A 10,875-nucleotide genomic window follows, 5' to 3' on the forward strand; every position below is an offset into this window, starting at 1 on the left:
GGCAATCGATAAATACTTAGCACCCCATCTATCGTTAGTCATGCAAAGCGGATTAGACATCCTATGAACAACGTAGGGAGGCGTCTGCGGCTTTAGAACAACAAATGTTGTGAATATCTTGTACTCATAAGCTTGACTCTTCACTTGTCTTCTCTTTCATACTATTTTTGATTATGTGGTGACCCGAGAGGGGGGGTCCCACAGCGCCGCGACCCCGAGCCAATGAGAAATCGACATGTCACGCATGACATCCCGATGACTCATCAACCCGAAACCGCAAGGCCTTTTGGGTTTAGTTGGTTGATTCACAAAACATTTTCCTGGACAAATCATTCTAGCAACCGAACAACATATTTTCAAAGCGGAAATTAAAATGGGCTAAAGGATTTGGGCTTACAATAGGAGCCCAATTCGGAAAACAACAAATCACTAAGTAAATACAAGTATGAGAGACGCGCCCCAGGGTTACGGGTCTACCGAGATTTTGTAAATAAGCAAATAGAAAACAAATAAAAGTAAATAAATAAGAGACTTCAAAGTCCGGTAAAGGACTAAGATCTTAATTTAACAAAGTAAAGAAAAATACGCCAAGCCGGGCCATGTGCCTCCACTGTGCGCTCCCCGACCACACGCTCGAAACCTGCACACTGTTGTAGGGGTGAGCTTTCGTCCTCGCATGCCCAATAGGGGCCGACCCAACCATGCTAGGTTTGAAAAATAATATACTTGAAAATATTTAATATTGTGCACGTTTATTGAAAATACTTTAAAAGAGGCAACCACAAACATTTATTTCTTTTATAAAGCATATGCAGTATGCTTCACACAATTTGGAACTCCGAGATACTTACCTGCCGGCTAAACTCAAACAAATCGGTGACCGACCCGGTTCGTCATCCTTCAAGAACCGGCCAACTACTCTGTAGTCCTTGTGACTACAAGTAGCGAAAGTGTCCATTTCCTGGCCCTGAGTCTTCTATGACTGGTTCACTGTCTGTACTCACTCTTCCTCGACAAACATAGGAGCACGGCCCCCTCCGGAGGTTCACGGTTATCGACACCGTGGGATCCCTAGGAATCTACGCGTCTAGGTCCCATTCACTTTCAGGTCACAAGTACAAACATATGATGGGTACAGTATCTCCACATGCAAGTCTAGCCTCGGTTTTCGCAATAAGCAATTATCAGTTATGGAAACACAGATATCACGAGGCATCGACTAATGAACAACCAAAAACGTAGTTGCAGGCAACATATTATTATACTAGAGCATTCCACATATAGAAAAGCCTCTAACAAGGAAGGGACAGCTCACCCTACCTGGAATTGGAGTGCTCGTCCACATTCGGGTTCGTTCCCGACTTTCGATCATTTGTTCAAATCCAAGTGCACACACTCGAGTCCTTTATAATAAAATTAAACCAATAAGTAACTTGACTCATAACTCACTTTAAAATATATTCACCAAATAACCCATGATCGATAATTATCAAAAACCATTCCCGAACAACTCACTTAGAATAGTAAGCCCATTTGGGATATGGTGATCATACCCCCTTTCAATAATATAGTTCGGGTTAAATATACTGTCTACCATTCCCTTCTTTTAGTAACAATTACGCTTACCATTCCCAAATAATCCAAATGATCGATATAGCATTTAAATCACTCCGGATATGGTGATCATACTTGGCACTTTCACCTTCTTTTGTTTAGCACTTTTACTTTAAGAAAAATAAATCACAACTACCATTCCCGAATGATTTTGTTTACTAAGTTCATTCCGGGATATGATAACTACGAGAATACTTTCATTGTTTTTGTTTCATTAACTTTACTACAATAACTTAAGCATAAGAAATCCACCATTTTCTTTATCAACAGCTTCTCAATATTAACATCAATCATAGCATTTAGCTTACGTCGTAAAATTGATCCAATCTCAATTTTCAAACTGTTTAAGCCTTTGACCCAAAATGTCATCTTAAATTTACCTTTATTTAATCCATTTTCCAACCATTCAACATCATGCTCACCAACTCACACTTAACTTACTCTTTTTACCCATTTCTACAATTTCAATCGTGGGTCACAATACCAAGACTTAACCGAGTCACATAGTTGCTACTAAAAATTTCACACATTAACCATACTCATTCATCGATCAAACAACAGATTACAACCACAATAGTTTCACCAAACATCAGATTCAAAACCCGGACCCTTACCAATTCTTCTTTTCCAAACTGAAAGCTAATTCCAATTGCTGCAATCCACCACCCATAGTCGTGTAAACACCTAACCAATACCAGATCATTAATAACCAAACCTTGACCATTTCGGTATCCCAAAACAGAACCTGTACATGGTTCTTACCTTTTCCAGTTTCAATTGAAACTGACCCGGCCAGTAGTCTTCTCCTCCTCCAAAACTTCCAGAAACGCAGAAATCCTCAACCTCACACAATCCAATTTGAACAACAACCATTAGGGTTTTCAATCTAAATCGAAGCAGGAGCCTCAACTAAGAAGAAGGGATAAAAATCCAGCTTACCAGAAGAAGAGGATAAGCTGGTGGCGCTCACGGCGGCGTCCACGGTGGCGGTGGCTCTGGTCGGAATAGGAGGTCGGGATTTGGGGGTTTTGGGTCAAGGGAGAGATGCTGACTCCATGTTTGGTGGTGGTTTGGCTCACTTTGGACTGGAGATTGGAGAATGAAGGCATGCAGATTCGATGCCTCCGGCGGTGGTACGTACGGCGACTTTCCGGCGTCGGTTGGGGTAGCTTCCTTTGGGTTTTGGTCTCCGTAGTCCACTGAGTTGAGCGGTGGTGGTGGTGTGGCGAGGCGGCAGCCAGAATCTGAAGGGAGGTAGCGACAGTGGCGTCGCGGTTTGGAGGATCGCAGGTGGAGGCCGGAGTCGATGCACGGCTTCGATTTCTCTTGGGTTTGGGTCGGATTTTGGCACTGAGTTGATTGGTGGAGGCGTTGTGGTGAGATGGTAGCCGGAAATGGTGTTTTCCGGTGATGACAGAGAGAGGACGAGAAAGAAGGAGTGAGAGGTCGGGGAGAGAAAGAGAGAGAGAGGACGCGGCTGAGGGAGAAAAGGAGAGAGTTTAGGTTTTAGGGTTTCCCAATTTCCTATTTATGCTTGTGTACGTGAAATACCAATTTTGCCCTTGCGACGAATTACGAAACTCTCCTAGTTAATTGTTTTCGGTTTTGGGCTCGTAACTTTTCTTTTCTTCGTCTTTCATCAGAAACCTCCTAAATTACTTCTCCACTTCGTCCTAGGCCCAAAACTCGATTTCTTTAAAACTAAAAATTCAGATCTTCACTACAACTCAATTCGCCTTCCTTTCAAATTTGCTTCGACGACCTTTTACTTCAATGAACTATAGTAACCTTTTAGGCTCACAACAAAGGACTCTGGCCCAAACTTAAATCATAAGGCCCAATAGGTGGCCTCGACATTAAAACAATCTCCAAAATCATTTCCTCCACTTAAATCACCTTGCGGAAAAAATCTTATTGGCAAGAAATTACTTCTGGAAATTAACTAAAATTTTCAGGGGCTCACAGATTATATTATATATTTTTTAAGTAAATCGAAATTGCAGAGAGAATTGATGGGAGAATTGGGTTTTATTATTGATAATAGGAGCCCTTTATATATAGGGAATTTACAGAGTACAAGAAAGGTAATAGAATCCGAACATAACTAGGAAATCTATAACCTTCTCCTATTACAACTGTAGGACTAAACCCTAGTTTGAAGAGGCACATATGATGTCGACATCCTTCAACACTCCCCCTTGTGCCGCTCAAACTTGGTGATGACGCTTTGATCGTTGCCTCACTAAAAAACCTTGCCAGGTAACAAAAACCCTGTGGGACAAAAATAACCCTGGTCGAAGGACAAAAAGAGCACAACACGTTATTCACTCTTCGAGATCGAACATGTAGACATCATACCTCCCCCTGATGTCAATATCTCCCCCTGATTGCTACAATCATGGGAGTTCGGATAACTTTCTTAATCCGATGCTCTTCACATATTTCTCGAAGATGGATTTTGGTAACGACTTAGAAAATAAGTCCGCTACATTATCCTCTGATCGGATTTGATTCACTTCAATATTTAGAAGTGCTTGTTGTTGCTGATTGTAAAAGAACTTAGGCGATATATGCTTGGTGTTGTCGCCCTTGATGAAACCTAACTTCATTTGCTCAATACAAGCTGCATTATCTTCATAAATTCATGTATGTTCATCTATGGTAGACTTCAAAGCACAAGTTCCTCGAATGTGTCTAATTACAGACCTTAGCCATATGCATTCACGCACGGCTTTATGTAGAGCGGTAATCTCTGCATGATTTGAGGAAGTAGCAACAAGGGTCTGCTTTGTAGACCTCCAAAATATCGCAGTGCTTCCCATGGTAAAGACATAACCCGTTTGGGAGCGACCTTTATGAGGGTTAGAGAGATACCCTGCATCAGCCAAACCCATCAAGACATCGTTGTCGTTTTGATGGAGGGGAGGAGGAGAACGTCGGCCACCATGGACGGTAGCTCCGACGTCTACATCACGGAAGGTGGCATTTTGCCTTGTGGGGTCCGATCCCATACTTCCGTCATTTCTTTTCTCTCTGTAGGGATAAAACAAGCCCATATCTATCGTATATTTTAAGTAACGAAAGATTGTCTTTATACCAGTCCAATGACGTTGCATTGGCGCGGGGCTATATCTAGCCAACAAGTTCGTAACAATTGAGGTGTCCGGTCTTGTATTGTGATAAGTACAATAATGCGCCTATTGTACCCAGGTAAGCATTTTTGCTATTAACACGTTTTCGTCATCATCCCTGGGACGAAACGGATCCCTTTTAGGGCCAAGACTACGGACGACCATGGGAGTGCATCTTTGACTTTATAAAAATGCCTAAGCATTTATTAACACGGTATACAAGTTCTGAATCTAGACAAAACCGTGTTCTCCCAAGACCCTTCCTCTCAAACTCGGATTTCAGGTGTTCAGCGGTTTCCCTTAACTCTCATGGGTTCCAATTATGTTTATCAACATAAACCGCGACAATTGCAAATCCGGAACTTGTCATGGAAACGCGTGGGCATAGTTCATCATATCCCTTCCAATCAAGTAGTCACTTTAGTGAGCGTTTCAACCTCGTTGCAAACGCGCTCCATGGTCTAGAGTCACTTGACTTGGGTAAATGAAGTTCACAAGAACCTTCATTATATTCCGTATCTAGATCCCCATGTAGTGACCACATTCGTAAGCTGCATGTTCGGTTATTCGGAAACTACCAAACTGACAAGGTAGTGGAGTGCAATGACATCCATTACGAGAGAATATGTCTTCTCGTAGTCGATTCCAGGGCGTTTTGTGAGAAGTCTTGCGCCATAAGGCAAGATTACCATATCTTTTTCTCATCACGCTATCTAACGAAGACCTATTAATGTCAACAAGTTTTATGTTAGGAGGTATTGGGATCTTAGGCCCGAAATCCTTCCTCTTCGTTAGTGAATCCAATTCAACCTGGACCACATCTTTCCATTTAGGCCAATTTTCTCTACGTTGGCATTCTTCAACGGAGTAAGGTTCGATGTCATTGGTCTCAATAATTCCACGTCCTCATGTACACTAGTGTAGTTTGTAGAGATCTCTATATTCTCAGGAGTTGGTTCTAATGTTGAGGCGTCCCCCAACGATGTCTCTTGGACATAACCACAATCCAGAATATTCTCATGAGACGGATTTTGAGTATCAATGATCAATGGATCAAGTTGTGCCAAACTTACTCTCTTCCTAGGGTGAGAATCCATCGAACCTATGGGTCTCCTACGCTCTCTAGCGTAACCCATGGCCTATGACGCCATTATGCCACATTGTGGTGTCACTATACCACTATCCATGGTGGTGGTGCCGTGCCCATCTCTTTTGGGTGGCGCCATGTCCTCTTGAAGGGACATCTATCTTTACAGGCATGTTTGCAGCAGGTATATGTGATCTCGTCACTTTTAGGAGATCGAGATGAGACATAGTGGGGACAGACCACGACAATTCCTGTCGTTTCTGTTGAACATTGTTGTTCTTATCTCCCCCTAACGACGGGAAGACTGTCTCATCAAAGTGACAATCCGCAAATAGCGGTAAAGAGATCGCCTGTCAAGGGTTCTACATAGCGGACGGATAGTTGGAGATTTATATCCAACATAAATATATATATGCATTCGTTGCAATGACCCATTTTGATGCGCTGTGGCGGCGCAATTGGCACATAAACCGCACACTCAAATATGCATAAGTACGAGATATTAGACTCGTACCTAGTCACTAGCTATAACGCAAATAAAAGTTGAGTGGCTATGAGTCGTAGACGAATTAGCATAGCTGCATGCGATATTGCATAACCCCAAGCGGAAATATTGGTGCGCATTACCAATGTCCGGGCTACCATCGTAGTCGTTTAATGGTGGCTTTTCCGTGAGACCATGGGGGTGTGTTCATGGGAATATGATACCTAATATCAATCCCCAATGATAAGCAATAGTCATCGAAAATTGTTTCGATGTAAACTCTCTAGCATTATCAAGTCGAATTGACTGAATGAGATGATCCGGGTAGTGAGCCCGTAGCCATATGATCTGGGCCAGGAGTTTATCATAAGCAGCATTACGAGTGGGCGATAGCGCGACACGTGACCAGCGTGTCCGCACATCAACCAACATCTAAACAGTCCGCACGTTGGTTGAATCGGTCCACTGAATCCCCTTGGATTCTATGTAAGAATGGAAATATTTCCGTTGGGTCCTTTGCATAGGATGGTCTCGATCCTAATTTTGCTAAAGAGCAGGCTTTGTAAAACGAACGATAGGCCTTAGAAGCAACCAAGGAAGAATTTGGTTGAGCCACGAAGTCACAATAGACTTTAGAAGTAGAAAAATGGGCCAAGGAGGCATTGTTGGCGTCAAAGCCATCTTTGGGCCGCAGGGGGTAGGCGGCGCCGGCCATTGATGGGCGGTTGTGCATAGGGACGGTGTCGTGTGGCGCATGTGCCCTTCCTTGGACCGAATTTCGGTTTTTACTTCTTTTTGTTTTGAAAAATGGATATCCGTGTGAAGTCTTTAGTATACGGATCATCATATCATGACCTGGGTGTTCCTAACGGTCTTGCCAAAGCCTATATGTGTTAGAATCCCATAAGTCATCTCTCATGACATGGTTGGGTTCAATAATGCGAATAGTGGTTACATACAACCCACTAGAGCGACACATAAGTTTCTCTAATACTCGTTTATGTTCGTAGTCATTAGAAGTGATGCAAAGGAACTCTTGTCCATTCTCACAATGTGTTTCCACATGAAAACCATGGGCTCTTATATCTTTGAAATAATAAAGTTCAAATTAAAGTATGTCCAATACATGAAATAAAAGAATCGACACTTTATTAATAGCCAATGATTACATCAAAGTTTCGTAACCAAAAATCTAATCCAAAATAAAAATCAAACTAAGACAAATTGTAGTCACTCAATCATTTTGGTAATTCCAATTAAACATTACCAGGAATCGGTGGAGCGAGGCTCTTTTAAGTACCACTAATCTCAACTAGTTTCCTAGACATCATACTTAATTGGGTGAGCCTAGTGAGAGAGACTTAATACAAAATATCATTTATTGATTAAGGCACAATTGCCATTACATAATTCTTGGAAAATAAAAGACTATATAAAATCTGCGGCATTTTATCTTCATCGCCAGATTTGAAGTCTTCATTGACTCGATGTTTTGATCACCATGAGGCGGCTACCTTCTTAGGTACATTGCAAACTCAGGTCCATTGATTAGATGTTCCATATCAGAAATAGACACCATGAAGAGGATTCTCCCTTGATTGAGGCGCATTGGCGCAATGTGCATGGTCCCTAGGACCGGAGGCGTTGGAAAATTATTACCATGGCCAACGTTGGCTTTATGGTTTCCAACCCTTCGTCCCTCAAAGTCACGACTCCTACGGTGGCGTGATTGTCGCCTTTGGCGACTACCTTCATGAGCATTTCGATCATATGGATCATGACGTCTATGGCGACTTTCTCTAGCCATTGGACAATGCTCTGGATAGCTATCTCGAAGTCTATCAATTTCTCTTCTCACAAGCTCATTGTCTTGCCTTTCTGCAATTTCCATAGCTTCAATAAGCTATTGAAAGCTTGTGATCTGTCTTGCATTTATATGAGTCCGAAATAAATCACAGGACCTCATAGCATAGACAGGGAAGGTATTGAGGGTTTTCTCAATCAATTGTTCTTCTGTGATCATCTTGCCACAGAAGCGCATCATTCCTGTGATGCGGAGAGCTTCCGAATAAAATTGTATGATTGTATCAAAGTCAGAGAAGCGAAGATCATTCCATTCTGCTTCTAAATTCGGAAGGATGGAGTGGACGTTGCCATAACGTTCACGAAGCGCTTGCCATAGCTTTATAGCGCTATCCTCATTCATGAACTCAAACCTGAGGTCCCTATCCATGTGATGCATTATTAGGGCAAGTGCCCTAGAATTTTCGATCTCAGTTTGAGGGTCTGGAGCAGTTCCTTTATGACAAAGCTCTTGGATTGTATGCAATAAGTCACGGGCAATAAGGTGGAGCTCAACATCCTGAGCCCACATAAGGTATCTTTTGCCTGCATAATCCAATGGAACAAAATCGAGTATGTTCGAGTTTGACATCCTGAAAAAGGGTGAAATAAGAACGAATTAGTTTCGGAGTCAATGCTTCCATGAACACTAATAATAAGATTTCCGAGCTATGCTACCAAGAAATCAATTTCCAAGAATATTTGGATTAAACCGAAACAATGATGTTTAATATGGTCACTATTTGATGCTTGCGGACGCTCTTAGTTTGAATATTATGAACACTCTTAGTTCATTGCTAACGAACGCTCTTAGTTCGAATATTATGAACACTCTTAGTTCATTGATTATGAACGCTCTTAGTTCGAATATTATGAACACTCTTAGTTCATTGATTATGAACGCTCTTAGTTCGAATATTATGAACACTCTTTGACAGGACCCGCCCCGGATTTCACCCTGAAATCCGAAGTGACCCTGCGGGGCCCACCTTAGAAGAAATTCTACCAAAAATTTGGCGGAACTTCCCCTAAAATGGGCTACCCAAACCTGTAGAGAACATTAACACTTCTCAATCAATTCATCCTTATACTCCTGGAGCCACCCTGCTCCCCAAATCAACATCAGTCTCCAATTAAAAAAAAAACACACATCTCAACTCGAATAGCATAAATCCCATAGGTAATCAGAGCAATTCTAACAGAAGGTATAAGAGGAAAACCTAATTCAAAGGCAGATGCGGAAGCCATGCTGTTGACTATGCCTCAACTCCGTGTACGCCCGACCTCAACCAATTCGCCTGCAAACTGGGCATTTGAAACCGAAGGGCCCAGGGGAAAGTACATAAAATACGTTAGCGTGAGTGGACAAAAATAAACAATTTTTAAACCAAATGGATTTTATACTTTCCCACATTTATTTCCTTAAAAACTCTCGATGCATGCAACGATTTAGAAAACAAATCACGAGAAGCTCCGCTCAAGAAAAAAAAACCGACTAGCCCCGCTAGTCACAAACAACTGAGAGGAAAGATCGAAACTCCGATACTCAATAGGATAAGACCAGCTCCGCTGGTTACACGGAAATCAGACTAGGCCCCGCTAGTCGAGAAATGATAGGATATGGGGAAGAGATATCACCATACGGGAAATGGAGCCTCCCAGGCTCTACCTACCCTCAACTGCCACTCACACATAGATTGTGCGAGGAGGAGAACTAATAACCTCGACTGCCACCCACGTGAGGAGGAGAATAAATCACCTCTACTGCCACTCACCAACACAAAGTAGGTGAGGAGGAGAACAAGCTACCTCAACTGCCACTCACCAACACAAAGTCAGTGAGGAGGAGACCTAATCACATAACCCGCGTATGGTGAGGAAAAAATCATCGAAAACCAGTAAATCCATGTAGCTTCCCCACATTTCTCACGAGATAGAAACCATGTATTCAACGACGTGACCCCGCATGCCAAGATTACTCTCAATCTCAAAATGGATAAGTGAGAAATAGGAATAAATCGACGGCGTGTCCCACACGCCCAAATATTCTCAAATCCGTAACCAAAACCGGAAATTAGTATAAGCAAATCTCAATTCCAAAAATCTCTCAAAAACTCCAAGAAACAAACCAAATCCAAAAAAAATCATTAATTAGGCATTCCCAATGCCAAAACCGAAAGTCAATAAATAAATGAGAAATCCAACTCCATCGAAAACTCATCTCGAAAATCTTCCAGGAGCTTAACTCGGTGATTAGGGATATACTTAATTCCGGAAATTTACCTCGGAAATAAGAAATTCATCAAATAATATTATAAATCAAAACCATGATATAATTCGAAATCAATTTCCGAAAATTAATTCATTTCCTCAAAAAGTAATATGAATAATCACTAGAGCATTATTTTAAGAAAATAAATGCATGCATCGATATTTAAAACAAAAGTCCACTCACAGTACTATTCCGACGATCATGCATTCGTGTTCCATCATCGAGCAATAGCTCGGTACGTCGTCCTGTACACAATTATATTCCGTGAATAATTCTTCAATAATTTACTACAATTCCTAAAATCAATTCCTCATAATTTCACCTCCCAATTTTCCTCGGATTTAGCCCAAATTATACCACTAATACCAATTCGTTAATTTAAAGGCTCCAAGGCAGAACCGAGAGGTATCCGACGGTCGGACTCTTGTAATTCGATAATCGAAAC

Source organism: Rosa rugosa, chromosome 2, assembly GCF_958449725.1.
Source record: "Rosa rugosa chromosome 2, drRosRugo1.1, whole genome shotgun sequence".
NCBI lineage: Eukaryota > Viridiplantae > Streptophyta > Magnoliopsida > Rosales > Rosaceae > Rosa > Rosa rugosa.